Source organism: Triturus cristatus, chromosome 9, assembly GCF_964204655.1.
Source record: "Triturus cristatus chromosome 9, aTriCri1.1, whole genome shotgun sequence".
NCBI classification, from domain to species: domain Eukaryota; kingdom Metazoa; phylum Chordata; class Amphibia; order Caudata; family Salamandridae; genus Triturus; species Triturus cristatus.
The window spans coordinates 1,206,282,811-1,206,304,795 of record NC_140592.1 but is presented as its reverse complement, the minus strand read 5'-3'; positions in this window follow the sequence as shown (position 1 = coordinate 1,206,304,795).

Below are 21,985 nucleotides of genomic sequence, written 5' to 3'. Positions count from 1 at the left end.
GCTGTAACAGTTCCAGTGACTATAGGTCCAGTAATGCCCATTTTTGAAAAGCAAAAAGATAGCGAACATTGCTTGACAGTACCATACAGGAACCATAATTTGGTTGAGAGTCCAGAACGGAGTCAAATTGAGAATCAGTGGGGACCGACAATAAATATGTTTGAACCAAATGTTTCAAATAATCCATTTATAAGTCAGAATTATGCAGAAAAGAGTAGAATGACAGTAGAGACATTGTTAGAACCCCAAAGAAATCCAGAACAGGGTAGCATAGAAAACCCAGTAGGACCCTCAGTGGAGGAACTAAGTGAATGGTTAAGAGGGTCACAGAAACAAGATAAGGAATCCCAGTCAATTGATGTAGCCAAGTTGCGATTCCTACACATTCCTTAATTGCGAGTCGCACATTGCGATTCGCAATTAAGGAATGCCGTCCCATTCATTCCTATGGGCCTCCAGGCCCATAGGAATGAATTGGAGATTGCATGAGCAATTTGCGAGTACCAGTAGGTACTCGCAAATTGCTCATGCAATTTCAAGGGTGCAAGGGTGTCAAAGTGACACAAATGCACAAAAGGCTATTTTTCAAAGTTTTTGCAAATTACCATGAAGTTCAACTTCATGGTAATTTGCTCCCCCTAATAGCGAAATCGCAAATTTTTATACTTTAATTCATTGCATTTAAGGAATCTCAATTTGGGATTCCTTAAATGCAATCGCAATTTAAGTAATCGTAATTTAGAGATTCCTTAAATTGCGATTTTTGCATTTGGGATGATGCATCCCAAATGCAAAAATACCGGTCGCAAAGGTGCAGATTCTGAGAATCTGCCCGTTTGCGACCGGTTTTTCCTTTGATGCATGTGCCTGTATGTCATTTACGAATGATTTCTCTCGACTACGCGAAAAGCCCGTCGAGTGGTACCGGCAGGTAGACAGATTTATGAAATTGTCAAAAGTACTATGGATTGACTTGAATAGCTTATTTGACATAATAGTAGCGGCAGATTTGTGGACAGAATGTAAGTTGATGATTAACTGGCCAAATCAAGAATACCCTAGGGATCCTAAGACAGGAGCTCCTGACCCAGAGGTAATGAAGAAATATGAACAGGTTATGGTATTTTTGAAAAATAAGGTACCCCTCAAAGAGACAGATTGGGTAAAAATTAACCGAACACATCAATAAAGTAAGGAGTCAGTACATGCCTACAATGAGAGGTTAATTTTGGCCTTTAAGCAGTTCAGTGGAGATGAGAACCTGAGTGATAAGGATTTGGACTCATTTCGTATACAAATTTGTATATGGTTTACGTCCAGACATTGGTGATATGATAAAACAACATACGGTAGATTGGCAAAATAAGAAAATAGATGAAGTTTTGAGACATGCCAAATATTTCAGTGATGAAATAGAGGCCAAACAGCGAAAATTAAAAGAGAAGGCAATGTGGGCATAGGTGAAGGTAGCTGAAAGGCAGGAAGCTCAGTTAGTTGAACAAGCAAATAACCCAGGAACTAAACCCAGATTCGGCCCAGGAAAAGGGAAAGGTAATATAGAAGAAGCCAAATTGCGGTAGGTTAGGGCATTGGAAATCCGAGTGTAAATTTCCTCCAAGTACTAATAATGAAAATCCATCATTGAATCCACAGGTGCAGAATGAGGTCAACTGCAGCAACAGCAGCAGGTGGTTACCTCACAGAATCAGGTGCCAAAACCACCTTTCCCGCAGAGCAGAAACACTCAGAAGTATAGTAATGAATCAGGATTTTACAATGAAGAACAGGTAAATAAACCATCACGCGCTCGCGCAGTTTCACAGTATTGGCTGCAACACGATGAAAGTGATTCAGAAGGAAGCTATTGACGGTGCCGAAGGGAGGAAGAGGAGTGCGTACTTGGCGCAACTCTAGAAGTAGACCAGACAGGACCATTTGTAGATGTGAAGGTTAATAATGAAAATATTATTTTCTTAGTCGATACTGGTGCTACTCGATCAACTGTTAGATCAGCTGATGTCAAGAATTTTCCTCTCTCGGATGAAACGATCCAAGTAGTTGGTGTATCCAACAGACAGATTAAAACTTACCTTACAGAACCAGTGAAAGTTAGCATAGGGAAATTTTCAGAAATGCACCGTTTTGTTGTGTGTGACACCAGTCCTGTGAATTTATTAGGTAGGGACCTGTTGTGCAAGATGAACTGCACTATATTCTGTACTCCAGATGGAATAGCATTTGAAACGCCAGATGAAGATGTATTGTATAAAATGACCATAGCTAACAGAGAGAATGAGGTTACTGAAACTTATGCAGTATTCAATCCTGATGAATTACCTAAAGAATTGAAGCAGTCTGTGAAAGCAGAAGTATGGGATTTTACCGGAGAAGATGTAGGGCTAATGAGAAATATAAATCCAGTAAAAATAACTGTAAAGGAAGGAATAAGCTATCCAAATGTTCCCCAATATAAATTGACACCTGAGATAATTGAAGGAGTAACTCCAATAATTGAGAAAATGATTAAACAAGGAATATTTATAGAAATAATGAGTAGTCCATGTAATTCACCAATAATGGGATTGAAAAAGCCTAATGGAAAATTCAGGATAGTACAGGATTTGAGAAAGGTAAATAAAATCGTTGTGTCATGTTGTCCCATTGTGCCAAATCCATCAGTGATTTTGTACCAGATTCCCCATGATGCGGAATGGTATACAGTAATTGATCTATGCCATGCTTTCTTTTCCATCCCATTACATCATGACAGTCAGCAAATTTTTGCATTTAGGTTTGGAGAGCGGATTTTGGCATGGTGCCGAATCCCACAGGGGTATACAGAAAGCCCCTCAATATTTAATCAATTGTTGAAGAAATCATTGGAAAGTCTGCAAATGCCCGAAAGTTCAGTACTAGTTCAGTATATCGACGACCATTTGGTGGCGTCGAAAACACGTGAAGCTTGCGAGGTAGACACTATAGCACTACTAAATCATTTGGCAAATGGAGGACTGAAAGTGTCCCCAGCAAAATTGCAGTATTGTAAGAAGGAAGTACAGTATTTGGGACATAAAATTGAGAAAGGGCTAAGAAAAATAACGATAGACAGAATCAGAATCATAAAAGGAATGAGAGCTCCCATGACTCAAAGAGAGGTGAGAATGTTTCTGGGAATGGTAGGGTACTGCCGTCAGTGGATTAGTGATTTTTCCCTGATCGCAAAGCCCTTGGTGCGTTTGACCAGGAGTGATGTAAAAGATCCCCTGGAATTGAACAAGGAAGAATTGGCAGCATTCAAACGATTGAAAGAAGGTTTGTGTGAAGCACCAGCACTAGGCATGCCTGATTACGAGAAAGAGTTTGAGTTGTATTGCAGTGAGAGAAATGGATGTGCACTTTCTGTGTTGATTCAGAAACATGGAAGATTGAGGAGACCGATTGCGTACTTTTCATCAATGCTTGACCCAGTGGCTGAAGCTTTACCTGGGTGTTTGAAGGCAGTGGCTGCAACATGTCGAAGTTTGGAGCAGAGTGAAGGAATTGTGAGGGATATCCATTGAGAGTGTTTGTACCTCATGATGTGGTGATTCTTTTAACAAGGAGTCGTACTCAGTATATGACACATAGTCGGCTGACTAAGTATGAGAAGGTCATATTAGGTGCAACAAATGTGAGCCTTGTGAGGTGTTTGAATGTGAATCCTGCAACTTTGTTACCAGATGCTGAGAAAGTGGAAGTGAGAGATGAAGCAGATCATGATTGTTTGGACGTGCTTGAGTATTGCACAAAGCCACGACCAGATATAAAAGATGTACCTTGGCCAGAAAGTGATTTCGTGTTGTTCGTTGATGGGTCATGTTTGAGAACAGATGAAGGAGTGCTAAGTGCAGCATATGCCGTATGTACGGTTGCAGCAGTAATGGAAGCATCTTACTTGAAAGGAGTGAGATCAGCTCAAGTACCTGAACTTGTTGCTTTGACAAGAGCATGTAAAATTGGGAAAAGTGTGAGAGTGACTGTGATAACTGACAGCCAGTATGGCTTCGGGGTCGTCCATGATTTTGGCCAACTTTGGCTACAAAGAGGTTTCCTGACCTCAAGTGGAACCCCTATTAAGAATGCTGAAGTGGTTGGAAAATTGATTGAGGCGATACAGCTGCCTAAACAATTGGCTGTGGTGAAATGTGCTGCCCATAGTCAAAGTAGTGATTATATCACTACTGGAAACAGGTATGCTAATGATATGGCACAGTATTGTGCAAGGAATCAGAATTCTGTCAATCGGGCAAAGGAAAGGGAAATGTCTTCTTGCTCAGTGATGTTTACTAACGTTGTGGGAACATGGGAAGAAGTGAGACAATTGCAGGAAGAGTCAGGAGATGAGGAAATGAAACAGTGGATAAAAGCAGGTTGTGCCCCAAGAGAAAAGGACCGTGTGTGGGTCTACCGAGATGGAAGACCAGTAATGCCTGATAGCATGATGTCTACCATGGCACGGATGTATCATGGCCAGGGACACATAGGGAGAGATGCTATGATCAGGTCTTTTAAGCAGACCTGGTACAACCCCAAGTTTAGGCTTGTAGCAGAGAGCCTATGTCAGAGATGTCTAATATGTCAGCAATACAATCCTGGAAGAAAGACAGTGGTGAGTCTAGGAACCATAGGCCGAGAAGGAGGGCCTTTTACTAGAATGCAGGTGGATTTCATTGAGATGCCTCTTTGTAACAGATTGAGGTATGTTCTGGTCATAGTCTGCCTATTCTCGAGGTGGGTGGAAGCATTTCCAACTAGAAGAAATGAGGGGATGACAGTGGCAAAGCTTCTTTTGAGAGAGTTCATTCCCAGGTTCGGGTTTCCAGTAACCCTTGAATCAGACAGAGGAGGGCATTTCCACAATGAGATCATAAAATTGATTAGTGAAGCATTGAATGTACAACAGAAACTACATTGTGCCTATCGACCAGAGGCTTCTGGTGTGGTTGAACAAATGAATGGTACGATCAAAAACAGAATAGGGAAAATGTGTTTAGCCACGGGTATGAAATGGCCTGATGTCTTGCCTCTTGTGCTAATGTCAATTCGAGCGATACCAGACAGAACTACATGGCTGAGTCCTCATGAAATAATCATGGGACGTGCAATGAGGCATGTGTTTATTCCAATCAACAAGCTGATGACAATAACTGATGACATGGTGTTGGAATACTGTAAAGGCCTGGCTGACGCAGTTCATTCTGTGTTTCATCAGGTTGGAGCGGATGCCACCACCCTTGAAAGGAAGCCAGCCCAGGATCTGAGCCCAGGAGACTGGGTAAGGATAAAAGTCCACAGAAGAAGAAACTGTTTGGTTCCGAGGTGGGGAAAACCAAGACAAGTCATTCTGACCACGACCACAGCTGTGAAGTGTGCTGGATTGAAAAACTGGATCCATGCCAGCCATACTTTGAGGATACCAAATCCAGTTGACAGCAAAGAAAAAGAGTATTATGACAATTCAGAGTCAAGTACTGAATCAGATAATGAAGAGCTGAGAACACAAGAATACTCCGAAAGGGGGGAGACAGAACCAAAACAAAGTTTGGTCCCCAGAAGTATCTCTCTGAGAAGAAGATTGCAGATTTCTGATACCAGTTCAGATTCTGAAAACGAACAAGGAACACAAAGTTCTAGAAAAGAACACAGAAAGAAGAAGGGAAAAGACAATGAAGAGACAATAAAAGACATTCGGGAGAAAGAAGATTCAGACGAAAGGCTGAAAAAGATTCCACCTGAAATAACTGATTCAAGTGAACAAGGGACAGGTACAGAGAGAGAGGGACAGATTTCTGCAGAAGACCCCCGAGGAGTTGTAGGGAATTGCAACACCCAGTTAGGTGAAGGGACAAGTAGTCAGCAGGAAGTTTGCGTGCCGGAGACCCGAGGAGGGACAGAAGTAGGGAAAACAAAACAGGTGGAAGAAGAAGCCGTTGAAAAGACAAAGCAAGTTGAAACAGAGTCTGAAGAAAGTGAGAATGAAATACCGGAAGGTCGAGTATTAAGGAAAAGAGCCTGGAGAGAAGATAAGAATAATAAAGGAGATAAAGAGAAAAGAGTTAAGAGAGATGAGGTGTGGCCAAACAAAATAAAGAGATTGAGATATCGGCTGACACGGGTGCATTCACCGAGAGCTGAACAGGTGAATGAAGTGACAAGCCAAGAAAAGTTGAAAGGAGAAGAAACAACTGAGAATAAAGAAAGTAAAAGAACGAGGAAACCTAACCAGAAGTATAAGTCACCAGAATGGACGTACGTGGCTCTGCCTGAAAAGGAAGAAGAGGTAGATAGTCAAGGAAATCCAGAGGAGACTTTACTGAAAGTGGTTCAAGAGGAAGAAGAAACAGGAATCCTGAGAGTTATCTTGTCCGACATTGGAGAACAAGAAATGAAAATTCAGGAGTTTCTGTATTGGGATGACGAGAAGGAAGTGAAAAATGATGAGATGCCAAACTGAGTAAATTCAAAAAAGCAACTGATGGAGAAATAACAAAAGTCAAAAGATAGAAAACTGGTAAAACCAAGTAGGTGTAGAGAATTCGAAAAGTAGAAAACTAGTCGTGAAGTAGAAAAGGCTAAGTCAAAAGACACAGTCCAATTTTAACAAGATGGCTAACATAGATAGTAGCAAAAGTAGATGTACATTCATGAAAAGATGGTGTAAAATGTGTTGTTGTACAGGATTATTAATGCTTCTGTGGAGTATACTTGCTTTACTAATTTCTTTCAAGGTTACTATTGATACACTAGAAGGACACACTGAAAACATTACTAATGTAGGGAAGATTCAAAAGGTAGTTCCGACTAGAATAGATAATAATTATTTACATAAAGATAGGTCTATTAATGATTTTTCAAATAATGTGTTTTCAAAGTTATTGTATGAATAAGTAAAAACCATGGACGTACGGGACTGCTACGTATGCATGAAGTTACCTGCATCTGTTTCAGAAGGAGTGACTTATCATCACCTTCCAGCAACGTATGGAATAGCATGTAGTGTAATAGCTAGTTTATTTCATCAGACTGGTAAATTAGAATATTATTTTTCAGATGTAGATAACATTTTTGCACAAGTACCTGCTAATAACAAACTAAACAAAGTAAGACCTGCTAAGGTATTAGGTGAATTTTTCTTAGAAACTAAAGAACTAACATTAGAATATATTTTTAGAAACAATTTGACTTGCAGTTTGAAGAAAGAGGAAAAGACATTCTTAGACATGGTTGAAGAAAGGAGATTGAAAATGCAAAGAAAAGCAACGGAAGGAAAAGGGGAGAAAAGAGTCTGGTATATAGAAAAAGAAAAACATTTGAAGTGTGAAGCTAGTCCAACTATAGCTTTAGATTTGCCTCAGAAAGGGAAGATGTGTATTAGAAGGAATAAAACTGCATATGATAATTATTTTGTAGGTAATAGTGAGTGCCATGATACATACCGAATCATGGGTGGATGGGGATTTAAAGGTGGAAGAGATCCAGTTTTCCCTGGACTTTATTTTATCTGTGGGAACAGGGCATATTATCGTTTGCCAGACCATTGGTATGGCACATGTTATGTAAGCCTAGTTTTTCCAAAAATCTTTCACATGGACAGAGGAGAAGATGGTGTACATAGTTTAGGTAATCATTTAGTACGTAGTAAAAGAGAATCTTGGACAGAGATTATAGGTGATATTTTTGGAGCATTGATACAAGCAGTGGGAATATCTTTGAATGCAGACAAAATTAGAAAATTATCAATAGTAGTGGATCGCTTGTCAACAAGCACCGCTGGAGGATTTATATTGGTAGATACTGAAATGGTTGCCATGCGTGCTATGGTAATGCAAAATCGACTTGCCCTTGATATATTATTGGCAAAAGAGGGTGGAGTCTGTGGAATGCTGAAAGTTCAACATTGTTGCACTTACATTCCAGACGAAAGTAAAGATCTGAAAATTTATATTAAAAATATTACAGAATTGCATGATGAAATTGCACCAATGGAGGTTGAAAGTGTTTGGGAAAGGATTGGTAAGAAAATAGCTGCTATTAAAAACTATTTAGTTAAAATAGGTAGTACATTTATAGGTAAAAAATTGTTTCCATTAACATGTGTGATTTTCGCATTATTAATATTAAGATTAGGTTGTATGTGTTGTAAAAACAAGAAAACAAAGAATAAAATAAAAAGAGAAAAACTAAAAAGAAAAGAAAAGGATCCAGATAGAGACTTAGAAGAGATAACTTTAGAAGAGTGGAAGGAGAGTATGTATAAAAAGGCAAAAAGAGATGAAGAAGAAACTGAATTATGAATAAGAGCAAGAACACATTTTGAGTTTTCCGTAAAAGGGGTAAAGAAATGTAGTGTTTTTGTGGTGATAAAATCACCAAAGGGGGGATTGCTGGAGCAGGGTTTTATTTTAAATTGTGTATACCCTCTCCATTTTGCATGTTCAGATTAATAAGATTAATTAACTAATAGTAATCGTATTACTTGATTTGCTGTGGAATTTAACCAACGTTACTAACATAAAGAATACAGGTGGGAATTGCATTTGCATGGCCTAATTAATACGTGAACTAAACAATGTACGCATATTAATCATAGATAAATAGAATATTACATGATATATGTTGCTTCCGTGATGTATTTGTAATTTGTGCTCTATTAATGTGAGTATAACCCGCAATGAGTGTTGCTTCTGCTAGATAAATACACACACTTATGGGTATTAGCGAGGGGATAACATTTTATTAGTCATTTCTATGTATTAATTACGTTTTTGTGTCTCTTTGCTTAAGTTGTCCATTATGGCCTGCCTAAAGATGGCTGACAGTGGTACTGAACCCGACTGCCAACGTTGAACAAGGCTTGGGTGAAGTGCGCATGCGTCGCCGCCAGCAACAGTGGCCTCTACACGACCCTAACTCGACCGTGCCCCTCAAGGACGCTCTGGGCTGCCAGCCAGATGCCCGAAAGAAACAAAAGAAGATACTTTTTTGCCCATAAAATATGAACTATATGTAAAGAAACATTCTCCGTATGAGAAAGTGGTGGAACGGATTTCATTGACCAATCAGAGACTTTCTAAAATATTACTAGTTACTTTTGGAATGTAATTTTACTATAAAAGGCCATAGAATAGAGAGGTTGCATCCTTCCCCATCGAGCGCATTCTTGAATTTCCTGACGTTATGCTGACGGAGAGGACGGTGACACTGCAGGACAGCTGTTTCCAGAGACTCTGACAGATTGAACTGATGACCAAGATTTTGACTTAGAAAACGACTTTTAGCCAGAATAGGTAAATATGATGGTCAGCTGCTTGATTTAACAAATGAACTATTTTGCAATTATTTAGATAAAATATTATTATTATTACAAGAACTGTGTTGGGTTGTTTATTATGAGAAAATGTATTAATGTAAATAGATTGTAGATTTTAGAACACTTCAACCAGCAGCTAGCTGATCCATGGCCTATCCATGAGAGGAGTACCAAAGGTGAAGTTTAGGCCTTCTTGAATATAGAAGGGTATTTCCTTACAGCGAATGGAACAATCACCTCCTTAGAAAACCAGATTAATAGATAATGAATGTTGGTGTTATGGGCCCCACCAGCGAATGTAGTGATTGAGTGTGTCTGTGCGATCTATGATCTGTGACGGAGGGAGGGATTTTGCATTCCGCGCTGCAGCACCAGCACAGAGGGCATTTCCATAGTCCAGTCTGCTAGTTATGAGTGTGTGGGTGACGGTCTTTCTGGATTCAGGGGTGATCCATTTGAAAGTCTTGCGAAGGATGCGGAGGGTGTTGAAGCAGGTGGAGGCAATGGTGTTGATTTGGCGGGTCATGGTGCATGAGGAGTCGAGTATGATGCTGAGGGGTTCGGGAGTGGTCCGTGGGAGTGGGGGGATGCAAAGGGGGCGGTGGGCCACCAGGTGATGTCCCATGCTGAGGGGATGGGTCCAAGGACGAAGACTTCTGTCTTCTCCGAGTTGAGCTTCAGGCAGCAGCTGCTCATCCAAAATGCGACGTTTTTCATTCCTTCCTGGAAGTTGAGTCTGGTGGTGTGGGGGTCCTTTGTAAGGGAGAGGATGAGCTGAGTGTCGTCTGCGTAGGATACTATGCTGAGTCCATGCTGTCTGACGATGGCGGTGAGGGGGGCCATGTAGATGTTGAAGAGCGTGGGGCTGAGCGATGAACCTTGGGGTACTCCGCAGTTGATCTCTGTGGGTTTGGAGATGAAGGGTGGGAGTCTGATTCTTTGGGTTCTGCCAGTGAGGAAGGAGAGGAGCCAGTCAAGGGCAGTTCCCTGTATTCTGTCCGGCGTCGTGGAGTCTGGCGGTGAGAATGCGGTGGGAGACAGTGTCGAAGGCCTCAGAGAGATCTAGTATGATGAAGGCCGGGGTGTGGCCTTGGTCGAAGAGAGAAGGGATGTCGTCTGTGGCGGCGAGGAGGGCGGTCTCGGTTCTATGATTGCTTGATTGCTGCGGAATCCGGATTGGGAAGGGTCAAGGATGGAGTTCTCTTCAATGAACTTTGTTAGCTGGACGTTGACTATCTTCTCAGTGACTTTGGCCGCGAATGGGAGAAGAGAGATGGGTTGGTAGTTTTTTAGGTCCGTCGAGTCTGTGCAGGGTTTCTTGAGGAGGGGCATGTGCCGGATTCGAAGGTGGCATTTATGGTGCGTAGTAGCTTGGGTGCTATGGTGGCAGCAGCTCTGTGGAAGATGTACGGTGGGCAGGGGTCCATTGGGGCTCCTGAGTGGATGCTTCACATGGTTGTGGCAGTGTCTTTGTTGGTGACCGGGATCCAGGAGGAGATGGTATGCTGGCTATAGTTGCTGGAGGGAAGAGTGGTTTCGGTGTCTGGTGTTTGTTCGTTGAAGTTGTTGTAGAGGGACTTCAATTTTAGATGGAAGTAGGAGCCGAGTTTGTTGCAGAGATCCAGGGAGGGTGTGACGTCAGTGGCTTCGATGGGGGATTTGAATGATGCTGAATAGTTCCTTTGAGTTGCTAGAGTTAGCAAAGATTTTGTTCTAGATGAAGATCCTTTTGGTGGATCTGATGAGTAGGTAGTATTCAGTCGTGGCGTTCTTGAAGGTGTTCCGATCTTCTGCAGTTTTGCTGTTTCTCCATAGCTTCTCGAGATGTCTGCATGTGCGTCTGGATTCTTGGAGGTCGGTGGTGAACCAGGTGGCCTTCATGGGGCGCTGTCTATCGGGGTTGCGGAGAGGGGCGAGCTTGTCTGCGCAATTGGTGATCCATTTGTGTAGTTCTTTGGCTGCAGAGTTAGCGTCGGTCGCGGTGGGAGGGGAATCGTGGTTGAGGGTGGAGTTGAGGTGCTTCTCGGTGACCTTGCTCCAGTTTCTTCACGGGGGAGTGGTGTAGGCTTTTGTTAAATTACATTAGCGCTGTTGTCATTCTCCCTCTGTGCCATCTATTTTGCCTTCTGTAACCCCCGCCCACTCCCCCCTTTGTTTTCCCGCCACTGCGTCCCCTGCGACCCCGCCCTCCTGCTCTCCCATTCACCGCCCGTTCCCGCCTCCCAGCGGCTCCTCCCTCCCACATCCCCTCATATGGAGGCCGCGCAGCGGGCGCGCCGCTGGCGTGCCTAAGGCAAGCCCGTCTGCATCCGTCCACGCCTGGACCGCGCCCAGTACCAGGACCCCTGGCCCCCGCAAATGCCACGACGCCCGCCTCCGCTATGACTCCAGCACCCTCCACGCACTCAACGCCGGTCGATCACGCACCTGCTGCCTGGCCACCCTGAAGCGCACCCAAGGACCCTTCTCCTGTCGGAACTGCAGCTTCACCAGGACCCGGCCCACCAACCCACCTACCAAAGAACCCAACCACCTCAGATGTATCCTTCTCAACACCCGCTCCGCACGCAAACACGCCATTAAACTCTGGGACCTACTCGACTCCAACACCCCAGATGTCGCCTTCCTGACGGAGACCTGGCTGAACCCCTCGTCGGCACCTGACATCGCCATAGCCGTCCCGGAAGGCTACAAGATCACCCGCAAAGACCGCACCAACGGAGTAGGAGGAGGAATCGCCATCGTCCACAGGAACACTCTAAGAGTTTCAACAAACACCAAAGACACCCTCAACATCGCCGAACACCTGCACTTCCAGATCCACACTGACCCCAATACCACCCTCAGAGGAACCCTTGTCTACAGACCCCCCAGACCCTGACCACAGTTCAGCGACTCCATCGCCGACTTCGTCTGCACACACGCCCTTGCCTCCATGGACTACATCCTCCTCAGGGACCTGAACTTCCACCTTGAGAACAACAATGACTCCAACTCTTCCACCCTGATCGACAACCTCGCCAACCTCGGACTCAGACAACTCATCACAACACCCACCCACTCCGCCGGCCACACGCTGGACCCCATATTCTCCGCAAGCCCCCACATCTCCTTCACCGACACCACCGAACTCCACTGGACCGACCACCGTTGCATCCACTTCACCTTCCAGAAACCCACCACTCACCACCACACCCAACAGATGCCTCGCCGCTACTGGAGCAAAGTCACCGAAGACCAACTAACCATCACCCTCGCCCGGAGCCCACCCGCGGACCCGACCGACCCCGACACCGCCGCCCGCAACCTCAGACAGTGGATCAACGACTACGCCAACACCCTCGCCCCGTTCAAGAAACCCTCCAACCGCCACACCAGAAAGAAAGCCAGCTGGTTCACTGAAGATCTCCAGGCCTCCAAGCAAACCTGCCGAATGTTAGAGAAGACCTGGATCCGTGAACGAAAACCGGAAAGCTACGCAGCCCACAAGAACGCCACCCGCAGACACCACCACCTCATCAGATCCGCCAAAAGGGCCTCCTTCAAAGACCGCCTGGACAACAATGCACACAACAGCAAAGAGCTCTTCAACATCGTGAAGGAACTCTCCAACCCCAGCTCCAACACCAACGACATCCCACCTTCGCAAGACCTGTGCGACTCGCTGGCCAGCTTCTTCCATCGCACGATCGCAGACATCCACGACAGCTTCGACGCAGCGACCGCCCCGGCAACCACCGAGACCCTCGCCCCCACGACCACCACCCGCACCAACCGCCTGCTATCTTGGACCAACATCAACGACGACGACACCATCAAGATCATGAACACCGTCCACTCCGGATCCCCGTCAGACTCATGCCCACACCACATTTTCAACAGAGCCAGCACCACCATCGCACCCCATCTTCGGAAAACCATCAACATCTCCTACGAGACGGCAACCTTCCCGGAGAGCTGGAAGCACGCCGAGATCAACGCCTTACTCAAGAAACCCAAAGCGGACCCCAAAGACCTCAAGAACTTCCGACCCATCTCCCTGCTCCCGTTCCCGGTGAAGGTCATCGAGAAGGCCGTCAACAAACAACTGACCAGCTTCAATCGAGGAGAACAGCATCCTGGACCCATCCCAGACCGGGTTCCGCAGCAACCACAGCACCGAAACCGCCCTCATTTCCACCACCGACGACATCAGGACCCTGCTAGACAACGGAGAAACCGCGGCCCTCATCCTCCTGGACCTGTCAGCCGCCTTCGACACGGTCTGCCACCGCACACTACGAACATGCCTCCACAACGCCAGGATCCAAGAGAAGGCCCTGGACTGGACCACCTCCTACCTCTCCGGCAGAACACAGAGCGTCCGCCTCCCCCCTTCTGCTCCGAAGTCACCGAGATCATCTGCGACGTACCCCAGGGCTCATCCCTCAGCCCAACACTGTTCAACATCTACATGGCACCGCTCTCCCACGTCGCCCCTATGCACGACCTCAACATCATCTCTTACTACGCCGATGACACCCAGCTGATCCTCTCCCTCACCAAGGACCCCCACACCGCCAAAACCAGCCTTCAAGAAGGAATGAAGGCCGTCGCCGACTGGATGAGAAACAGCCGACTGAAGCTGAACTCGGACAAGACGAAGGTCCTCCACCCCTTCGGCCTGGGACGACTCCTGGTGGCCGACCGCACTAGGAACAGCGCCAATACTCACCGACCACGCACGCAACCTAGGGTCATCCTCGACTCCACCCTCTCCATGACAAAGCAGGTCAACTCCGTCTCTTCCTCCTGCTTCAATACCCTCCGCATGCTCCGCAGGATCTACAAGTGGATACCCACAGAAAAACGAGAAGGATGGTCACCCAGGCCCTCGTCAGCAGCAGACTGGACTACAGAAAGGTCCTCTACGCAGGCGCTCCGGCCAAACTCCTGAAACGGCTCCAACGCATCCAGAACACCACTGCACGCCTGATCCTCGACATCCCTCTCCACAGCCACATCACACCCCATCTGAGAAACCTGCACTGGCTCCCTGTCAACAAGAGGATAACCTTCAAGCTCCTCACTCATGCACACAAAGCAGTCCACAACACCGGACCAGAGTACCTCAACAGCTGACTCAGCTTCTACACACCCATCCACCAGCTCCGCTCCGCCGACCACGCCCTCACCACTGTCCCCCGCATCCGAAGAGTGACCGCCAGCGGCAGATCATTCTCCCACCTCGCCGCCAAGACATGGAACACCCTCCCCATCTGCCTACGGCAGACCCAAGACCTACTGACCTTCAGAAGACTCCTCAAGACCTGGCTCTTCGAACAGTAACGGTACTCCCCACATCTGGCGAGAGGGTGTCAAGGAGGTCCCAGATTTCTATTGTGTGCCTGTGCAGGCAGCGCATGTTGAGGAGGATGCACCTCAGGGCTTCAGGTATGCAGGCGTCCAGAAGAAGGGCGGTGGCCGTGTGGGTCCGGAGGATGGTGAAGGTGTGTCGGCAGTATAGGCAGGTGAACTGGCAATGGTTAGTGTTTGGCGTAGACAGCTGGCAGTTGTTGTTCCTTCCGGGGCTGAGTGCGTGGAGGGCAGTTGATTCGTAGCGGTGGGTGGTCGGAGAACCAGTAAGGGACGGGGAGGGAGCGAAGTGGGAGGCCAGAGCGGGAACCGGCAAGGGAGGAGGGGCTGTGGGGGCAGTAGCGGAGGGGAAAATGGCAAAAAAAAAGGAAAAACGCAACAAGGAAGGCACAATAAAGTCACAACAAGAAGGCGCAATAAAAACAAGGCACAATAAAGTCACAAGAAGGCACAATAAAAACAAGGAAAATAAAGACAAACAAGGCACAGTACAGACACAGATAGAAAAAGAACAGACAGAATGAGAAGACAGATACGGCTGGCCGAGCAGACCAGCAGAAGAGAAAGGCTCTCCCACTGGACCACCAGGGATGAGGCGCAGGCAGGAGCCTGCGGGTGGAGGAGGGCCTCGAACACCTACATGAGAAAAGGGATTTGCAGGGGGCAGCGGCGCAACGACGGAGCAGCGCGAGGGGAGAGCGGAGTTCCCTGACAAGGAGGTCAGAGGTCTTGCTGTACAATGGTGTTGTAAGCGTGCCGCGAGCCTTCTTCCTCCAGATTGAGGGATAACTTGAAGATGCCGTGCCTGGACAAATAAAGAAGAAGTGGGCATTTCTGGGTGTCATCGACTACCATGACTGTGAGGTATGCCTCCAGTCTCTCCATAGCTTCTAATTTGCTGCTTGGACAGACGGGGTCCTAGCTACAAATCATTGTTGGCTTGGATGATTCTGTGAACTGGGGTGAACGAAGGACATGTGGCCGTTGGCAGCTAGTCTGCCCACAACACTGGTTGGCATGCCTCTGGGCAGCCCTCTAAGTCAGTTACAAGCCCCTGGTCCTGAGAAAAGGTCTGTGCGCAGATCAGCCACTGGTGCAATTATATATAGCGCAAACTCAGCCCGGAGGTATTGGATCTCTTTACATGAGCGCCAGTTACGTTACACAATGACACATTCATTTTTGTTTTATCAAGGAATGGGGAAATTAAGTGATTTGCCCAGAGTCACGGGATGTTGAGCCGACGCCGAGACTCAAACCTGGTTCCCCAGTTCCAAAGATGGCAGCTCTGGCCATTATGCACATCCTCTCCCCACCCACTGTGACAATCATAGAAATGTAGTTAGTGTTTAAGACATGCCCTTACATAGATCATGTCCCGTCTGGAAATCCCCCACTTGTTTCATCCACTAAAAGTCCTGCCTGATAGAAAGTCCCTACATGCCATCATTTTGAAATTAGAAAAAAGGGAGATTTAAAAAAACTAATGTTAGGCTTTAGTTTCCATACAAAATAAAGCACATTGAAGGAGATGCCTTTAGAAATCTGGTGTAGCCTGCTTGAATAGAGTCTCTTGACACGTATGAGAGCACAGAAGTCCAGTAAAGTCCTTATCTAGTGTGGTGAAATGTTCAACCCAAAAACTATGCTTCCACTCGGAAAGACAGAACACAAGATACTCTATCGCCTTTATAACATATTTTTCCCTCCTACGTTTGCTGAGACTAGGATACAGCAGGCAGCTGCGCAGTAGTGTACGTTCACAACATCGACTCCAGCTGCACAAAAGACATGCTAAAGTGACTGCATCATATCTTTCCACCAGTCTGACTGATGAGTCAGTGCGCCTGTGTACGTCACATTCATAAACCGGCACGCCTTCTGCGCGTACCATCGAGTTTCTGTCCAATGGGATCCCGTCTTTCTGCGTTCCAAGGCGGAAGCGGCACGCGGCTGCGTGTTGCGTCCACTGTGGTTAGTTTCTGTTGCTATCCAGTTGTGGAAGAGCTGATGCGAAGTGGGCTGCGCGCATTCCGGGAATTCTTGTGCTAGTCGTGTAATTGAAGTCGCGCCGCCTTTTTCTCAACTCCTTTTTCACAGTCTCCGGAGCTGTCCCCGAGAAGAGGTCACTGTGCCCTCCCACCAGCCATGGGCTGATGATAGTTTGGTCCTGCTGTTTAGTTTGAATGGCTATGTAATTATCTTGATTGGCCATTAGTCAATGACGGTGTTATTATTCGACGATATGTGCGTTCCCGTTATGTACATTAATTTGTTCTAGGAATTCAGCATGTTTTAGTAAACCAGCAGTTTTTTTAAAAAATGTAAACATCACCAGTATTTCACCTGTGTAAATGCTGCTTTACACTGATCAGTTAAATTGTACAATATTTTATTTATGCATTTTATGAAGCTGCAGGGTGTGTGTTTTATTTTAGTCAAGTAGACATTTCAGTGTCTCAGGTAAAATTGCTCTCTGCACGCCCATCCCCTGCTTCCTGTTCTGTTAACCAAATCCACATTTTATGCCGCTTTTGACAGTTTGACATTCCCCTTTTGGTAGGATCTTAGCTGCTTGATATCACTTTAATGTGGCATTAGTCCTGGATGAAAACATGGGACCCTATTACACACAGTGCCCCGGCATGCAATGGTATTACAGTAGGGGCCGCAGACACTTGTGCGGTTCCTTCTGCACTACCGATAGCGCTGGAGCACATAAAGCGCCAGCGCTATCTTCAGGGGGCGTTCCCTCATTTACACGGGGGTGTGCCCCATTCAAATGCGGAAATCCCTTTGCATATGCACAAACGCCGTATTCGCAGACGCAGGCCCAGAGGCTAATATACTCTCAGGAGGCGTACTGACACTGCGCCACCTAAAATGTGGTACACTGTCAGTGCGCCCCTGAGAGCAGCCCTCTGGAGGGGGAAAGGGGGCATATGGGCCCCCCAGACATCTCCTTGCAGGCCCAACTGCAAGTGGATTTCTAATCCCCTTTGAAAGTGCAGGTGGCTTGCCACCTGCACTGTGAAAACATGGAGCAGCTTCAAAGCAGCCGCTCTGTTTTTCACAAAAATGTGCTGCCTTGGGGGCAGCGCATTCATCATAACGGCTTATCTTCCTTCATGGCGCTGGGCACACCTTTTGAAAAGGTGCCCCCAGTGCCATGAAGGAAATGTATAATGCAGCCCGTAGTTGTTGATGTATTTGTTAGAAATACTCGTTTGGCACTGTTATTGATATCTTTTAGGTATTTGATGTAGTGTGGCTATAAAGGACCAAAATAGCAGTGGAATTCGGTTGAGACCAGGTTATAAACACAGTCCTGCCAAGTATCACGCATCAGGTGTTAGACTAACTAACGCATTTCAGTGTGGTGCTTCGCATCACCGCACTGAAATGTATTGTCACGCATTTGCATTGTGTTTAAGCCTCATGAAGCACTGCCTAAAACTGTAATATTGTGGTGTGGCAGCGGACCGCCCGTGCCTTGCGCGCGCTGCTCCTGCTGGTTTGGTGCTTGTAGATGAGCTAAGACTGCTGCTAGCAGGCAGCTCACTGCTACATTGTATATGATTATTTCCTGTGGTGCCACTCTCAGATAGCTTGACTTCATTGTCAGACCAAATGGCTACTACCGTCACAGCCAGGGCGGGACAGACCGGTCTGATTAAGTTGATTTATCTTATAAGGTCTTGCCCCGCGGGGGAGGGGAGACGTGACCTCACGTCCTGCTGCCGAAGTCGGGGGGTTTGTTAAGGGAGAAAGCAGGTGACGCTTTAATCATGGCGCACGCAGCGCTGCCTTTTTCTGCTTCTTGCACCGGCCCGGGCTGCCAGTGCAGTCAAAAATCTAATGTGACCGGCGTCGCGCCTAATTCAGTTACAATACAGCCGAGCCTCACGTCAATGAGCAGTGATCGGCGATTGCAGCGGCCGCACAGGAACACAACGCAATGTAAGAAAGAGGTAACGGTGTCTTATAGTCATGTGGATTACTTGTAAACTGTGCCCCTAACTTAAACGTTGTTGCTTCTGATAGCCCTAACTGCAGCCTTTGTTGGTGCTGCTCCATTGTGGGGTTCAGCGGGCAGAGTTTTCGGGATGTCTGAGGGCGTCAGAATGCCAGAAAGATGGCTCTGCACATAAAATACATACTGTTGGTCCAACTATGGGGTTAGGGTATGAAGAAACAGCCAGCGTGAGGGTCTTGGGGATGACAGAAATATGCAGAGGCTTAAGTCCTGTCTAACGACTTTGTCTTTTTTGGCGGGTTGTTTCTGGTGTCCTGCATGAGTGAGAGAGTCAGGAGGAACACTCACTGGACAGCAGTAGACTCACCAAGGACAACCCTGGACTAAAGAAGTGGGCTCTGCGGTGGGTCCCAGCCTGAACCTGCCTCCCAGAGTCTACTGCAGGCTCATGGTTCCCATACCCGCAATACTAAACCTCCGCACCTCACAGTGTCTCTAGCCCCTTACCATGGTCAAAACACCTGTAGGTCCTGAGCTAGTATGGCCATGATTCTTGACCCTCTGCATCTAAGGTAGGGGTGGCACATCTGCAGGCATAGTGTCTTGGGCCACACCAGAAGCAGATGTGGGAGAGCTCAAACGTCCAGCACAGAGGTATGTTTGTATGGCCCAAACCAAGGTGGCATCCTTTTCATTTAACACACAAAAGGCTTGGCATTTCTGAGCAGCTGCAGTAGTGCCTGCCTGCCCTCTGTTACTGAGGACTGCAGTCACATAGTCTGTGTCTGATTACTGCCCTTCTATTTCTGGTGCTTTGCAGCAGTTTTAATATATTAATTAGAATTTCTTGTTGCTCAAATGGGTGTAACTTCTGATATTGATATGTTTCCCTCTTCTTCGTTACTTGATTTTACTTGTGTGAAAGTGTCACTCATTGTCGTTGAAATGTCACTCATGATTACACTGAAATTATGAAAATGTCACACATAAGCAATCTGAAACCTTGGCAGCTATGTAAACACTAGGGGAGGTGAGGATGGTAGCAGGTTATTGAATCGGTTGTCCGTACGTTTGCTGATTGCACATTTACCTTTTTAGTGCAAATTTGTAAGAATGCTAAGGGAGTTATGATTGTATGTCTAGTTGCAGTACTTTAGCTCCACATATTCAGAGTAACAAAAATATGATACCTACTATTGATTAAGCATGACTTTCAGTTCGGTATTCATTGTTATAGAATCTTAATTGTGTACGACCAGACTGGAGAACAGAAATCAGTTGATAACAGTATTTTATCATTTGAGTTCAGGCCTTCTTGACTTCGTTTACCATTTCTTCTAGAAAGTGGAGAATTTTGCATTATGTCCAAACTCCAAGTCAGGCTCAATGTGCTTAGGGATAATGATGCCAGAAGATGATCATCTATTTGTAAAAAGAGTAATTGGAAATAGCAAACATGGGAATACGGTTAAAAATAGCTGTCTTGAGGCACTGTCTTAAGTCCCTTTTGCAATCTTGATCTGGCTACCCAAGCATGCAACTTAATATGGCCTGGTATTGCCGGGTCCCCTCCCTTGAAATGATCAGTTGACCCCTACCCCAAGCCCTTTCTCCCCCGAGGCATCAATAATAAAATATCCAAACACAATTCTTTGGATTAGGGGTCGGATAACCCCGGCTGTATTTATTACAAATCAATAAAAACATAATTAAAATTCATAACTCCATTTTTTTTCAACATATACGCAGAAAACCCAAACATATCCAATCACATTTCGAATACAGATATTTAACACATTTTATTGCTAACCTTAACATGAGTCTAATACATAGCTATACCTAACCTAAAACTGGAATATGTAAAATTTGTTTTCTGCGTATCCTGGAGGAGCCTATGTGCAAGGTCATGACCGTTCCCAACTACTTGCCAGGTCCCCCTTTACCGGAGTGACCTTGCGCAGGAAGCCCATGTGCCCATCAGATTCCTTTCCGCGGGTGCCCCCTACGCCCTTCCATCCTACCTCCCAGGGGCTGATGTTATGCCACGTTGGCACCCAATGCGCCTGCGCAGGGGTTGACCCAAGCGTCCTACCGGAAGCGGGACTTCCTACCCCCCGCACCCTTCAGCCTACCGGCCGACAGCGCCCCCTGGAGTTTGATGAGTGACCACTGTCTCCCCCCCAGGTGTCCCCGCTAAACAATGGGATGCCTACTAAGAGAAGTACATTTTGACCTAGCAATCATGACCTTACCGCCACAGGCAGCATAGTTGACCAATTATCTTGTCGCCCCATCAGCTACGGACCCAAAGGTCATACCCTGTGTGTTGCCCCTACCATCCAGGCTAGCACATTATCCAGGAATAAGTCATTACCCAGTTTATAGAGGTAAACCCCGTCCTGTAAAAAGAAACGCTCCCCCACAAATGCACCCATGTGGAATTGTCCGCAGTTTTGGAGTCCTGAAAAGTCTGTCAATCCTGTTATTGATCCTCTTTACGGAGTGATTCAAAGCCCAGACAGACTCACCCCCCCCTCCCCCCCGTCATTGGAACCTCGGGATCATGTGAGACCATACTAAAATCGCCTGAGGGCACTCCTTGGCCAACCATCCCACTTCAGTGATTATAGCCTCCCTTTCTACCCATGTGGACCAAATCATTGCCTCTGAGATGTATTATTATCGCTTTTGGAACTGATTCGACCTTAATCCCCCTTGACCAGGCATTGAAACGTTCCAAGCCTCCTGGCGGGCCCTGTCCGCAAAATTGACTGTGAAAAAATGTTGCTTCAACCTGTCCACATATGAATGGCCTATAATCCAGACTTCTCTGCGGCCCGGCTCCCCGGCGGGTACCCGGAGTGCGCGAGGCGCAGTTGACCAGCAGGTGATGACGAGTTCCCCTCCTGCGAGAAAGGACGTGGAAACTGCAGAGAAATGGAAACAAGGCCAACGTTAGCAATGATACCTAAAGCAAATGCAACCACACATAGCGCTTGTAGCAGTCTGAAGACCAACGCCCTATTCCTTGAACACCCTGTCCAGTCAGTCCCCGAGCCGTGGCCTCCATGGCTGCCCCGATCCTGGAAGAATGGGTACCAAATTTGGATACATCCAGGCCTGCCGCCCCCAAAGCCAAAGCCAAAACCCTCCCAAACAGGAACCATGTAAGGGGGGAACGTTCCTGGTGAATCAATAGAGGCCCTCCTGCACCCCACGGCCTGCAAGCCATATAAGTCTCCAGGTTGCCCACCGGACAACACGAGCTTCCTAGCGCTCTTTGCAGGATAACGTGATCCCCCCTC